The sequence below is a fragment of the Bactrocera oleae genome, chromosome 2 (assembly GCF_042242935.1).
Source record: "Bactrocera oleae isolate idBacOlea1 chromosome 2, idBacOlea1, whole genome shotgun sequence".
NCBI lineage: Eukaryota > Metazoa > Arthropoda > Insecta > Diptera > Tephritidae > Bactrocera > Bactrocera oleae.
Window position 1 is genome coordinate 72643102 of NC_091536.1, and position 3586 is coordinate 72646687.

General features: G+C 31.4%; 1 long non-coding RNA gene across 1 annotated transcript; it reads left to right on the forward strand.

Moving 5' to 3' along the window:
- Positions 1 to 2258: 2258 nt before the first annotated feature.
- Positions 2259 to 2857, forward strand: LOC118681818 (uncharacterized). Its single transcript, XR_004977569.2, has 2 exons — positions 2259 to 2419; positions 2547 to 2857. It is a non-coding gene; the product is annotated as an uncharacterized lncRNA (long non-coding RNA).
- Positions 2858 to 3586: the final 729 nt, after the last annotated feature.

Consider the following 3586-nt stretch of genomic DNA (forward strand, 5'->3'; position numbering starts at 1 on the left):
TGTAATCTGCACATAAATCACTTTTTCAGGTAGATCCACTAGCGTGAAAGGTTGCCAATAACTGCGATAAATTATTAAGTTGAAAATTTGTAAACGTGTGAAGAGCTGACAGCCACTTTTCAAAGTTGTTATTTCAATTTTTATGACATGTTACAATACCTAACGGCACTCTGTACACTTTAAGTGTTTAAGTGGTTTTCACAGGCGCATTTCTTATAGCAACTATATGTATAACTATGTGGTGTGTTCAAAAAATTACGGGATTTTTAAAGTTTCACGTTTCAGGAGGGTCCAATTCACAATTTTTCTACGTTAATCATCATTTATTATGTTAAAAAAAAAGGAGGATAACATTTTCAGCATCAGTATTCATTGCTTACTTTGTCTATAGCAGTCGCTAAGATTTAACCCATTTTTAAGAGTAAATTTGAAAACGCTAGTTCTTTCTAGCCACGTTGTTTAATATATGGTAAACGAACTTCAAATCGAATTAAGGTTACTTATGAAGAAAAAAAGATATTTATGAAGACCTTATATCGTGGTCACTTTGTATGACAGTTATATGCAATAGTGGTGCGATCTGAACATTTGGGTCGGAGATTGTAGCGTTATCTTAAACAATAAGCCATGCCGAATCTTATAAAGATATCTTGTCAAAAAAAAAAGTTTTTCATACACGAGCCTAAACTGGATCGTTGCGAGATATGACAGCTATATTCTGTAGTGGTCTGAACTAAACAATGTGTGCAGGGATTAAAGCATTTTATTGAGCAATAATCCCTGCTAATTTTTGTGAAGATATTTTTCAAATAGAAAAGTTGTTCACGCAAAGACTAAATTTCGTGTGTCAGCTATACCCTATATTGTATAGTGAATGACAAATATGCAGCTTCTTGGGGAGAATAGAATGTGTGCAAACAGACAGACAGACATGCCCAAATTGAATCAGTTCGTCGCCCTGATCATTTATATATATGCTTTAGAGGGTCTCTGGCTTTATATAATTAAGGATAATCGTTGACCGAAATAAGTCACTTGAAAATTTTCCAATCATAACACTGCTCGAAATTCAATCCACTACATATTAGATGAATTTACTGATCTTCAGTTACGATTGGTTTGCGTTGTGCCGATCCATAAAGATATGCTATACACATTTCTAGAAAGATTTATAGCGGTGTACGTTAGAAACACTTGATGAAGTTCTGTTTTAAGAAAAAAACATTTAGTGTTTCGGTAACAGCAAATTCATAGGCATCTTAACCTTGTTGTCTCAAAAAAATTTTGAGGAATGCTACTGAGTTGACAGCACTTGTCCCAATAATATCCATGTCAATTCCGAGTATGTATCCCCAACTGAGGTCTAACTTCCAGTTCCTTCGTCTTAAATATTTCGTTTTTTAGTTACAAAAAAATGTATTAATGCTTAATGTTTTCGAATTTTTCCTCTGCCAAATATTAGCAGGATATCTCAGTATTTTGTGCATAATTACTGCAGATTCAAAGGGAAGTTAAGTCTTTCAAACCATCTTTGATTTAATTTTGAGAGCGTGAAAAAATATGCGAATACTCTCGATCTACATTGAGCTATTTACATTCATATAATTATCACAAAAAATGCATAATCTCACAGAAGCAAGTTAAATTCACTCGTGCTAATACTGCTGTATTCGGTCGTATACGAGTACTGCAGTGATGTTCGAAGAAAACTAAACTTTTTTAATTGACAGTGAAACCCGAGTGCTTATGGCATGTAGCTCAGATCATTTCATTTATTCCACAAGAATAAAAAATAAATGTCTATTGTAATGCAAGCTGATTATAAAAGTCTCTCTTCGCTTATCTCGTTAACTAAATCTTCGGCAAGAGGGCATATATGTCATGCGTACATATGTACCTGCAATTATATATATTTAAATGTTTATAAACTTCACTGATAATGAATATAATCATAACAAAATGTAACCATGCTACTTAATCTTTTCATTTCGAAATTACAATAGTTGCCACACTGAAGTTATTGGCATTAAATTTTTCAAAATTTCAAAATTTAGTATCCAAAACTTACATATACAGATTGTATTAAAATCAGAGTATCGCTTTTCGTAGCACAAAAGAGCTCGTCATTAAACAATTTTTAAAGAACTTTGAGGGAATTTTTGTCTGTCAGCCAGTTATTATCGAAGTCAAGTATGTGGTTACACTCACACCAATATGGTTTAAAAATATGTGAAGCTAGGTTCGATCATAGAGCCATCATGTAACAAATCATTTTATTAGCGAAATCTCAGAAAAAATGAAAACTTGAATCAACCAAGATCTGAATATTTGCCAAGTATTGTTTTATTAACTTGATCTGGTTTTCACTAGTTAAAAAATTACAAAGCTTCCAAGCTTAGCTGAGCAGATATTTAATTTAGTAAGCTTTCGAACTTCTATCAGCACGAGTGTTATATATATACTTCCTGAACCTCACAACCTCACAACAACAACATCAAATAAAATGAAATCATTATATTTATTGATTTTATGCATTTCTCTTGTAGCCACGGATGAATATTTTCAAACGAATTACCAAATACTGACAGATAATATGGCTCTAGCAAGTAGACCTCGGTTGTATTGCAAACATTTTGATCATCGCGGCCGGTGTATCGATGAAGAAGCTAGACCAAATTTATTTCGTAGAACCTAGTAAGAAGCTGGTGTACAAACTTACTTAAATATGCTTATATATAAATATGTACAAATATTGCGAATATATAAATAATGTTGTATATAGAATAATATTTGGTGAACTATGGTGTATACGATTAAATCAATTAAATAAAGAATGAAATAAATATGCATTTACTAATGGATCTATCAATCACTTAACTAAAAGGCATAACTTCAGTGAAGTGGTTTTCGGTTTACCTTCCAGTCACAATTTTAACCAATTAGCATGCGTTTTCTCAACAAATTCATCAGCTCGTCGAATCGTATTTTAACTTGTTATATGTAATATCTATATGAATTGATTATACTATATGGCAATGTCGACTTGTTTTTTTTTTTTGGGTATTGGTCAAACCAATTTTTTTCAATTACCATACACTATACAACACTCGGCTGGAATCATACCAATTTTTTCGAGAAAACAAGTCATGCACAAAAATTAATTTCTCCGTTTTTCGAAGTTAGCCTTTAAAATCGAATTGCCTTCGAATTTTGATATTGAGTTTACTAAAACCATAAATATGGTTATAATACGTAAGTTTGTAAAAAGTTAAAATATGGATATCATACACATTTTCCTATTATATAGGTCAAGCTCATAAGACAGATGCTGTAAATTAATATATTTTTTTGTCGAATATTCAACAATTTTAACAAAAATATTGATTTTGGATTTTCGAGAAATTGTTTTTTTTACTTATGACTCGATCTCTCGTAAGAAATATTTTAGGCTAACACCCAGCCAAGTGTTGTATAGTGTTATTATATAGTGATAACGACTATGTATTACATATTAGTAATAAAAATTTGCTATAAAAAGTTTAACTGATAAAAGTGTGCTAGTTTATTTCAAAATATACAATGGCTA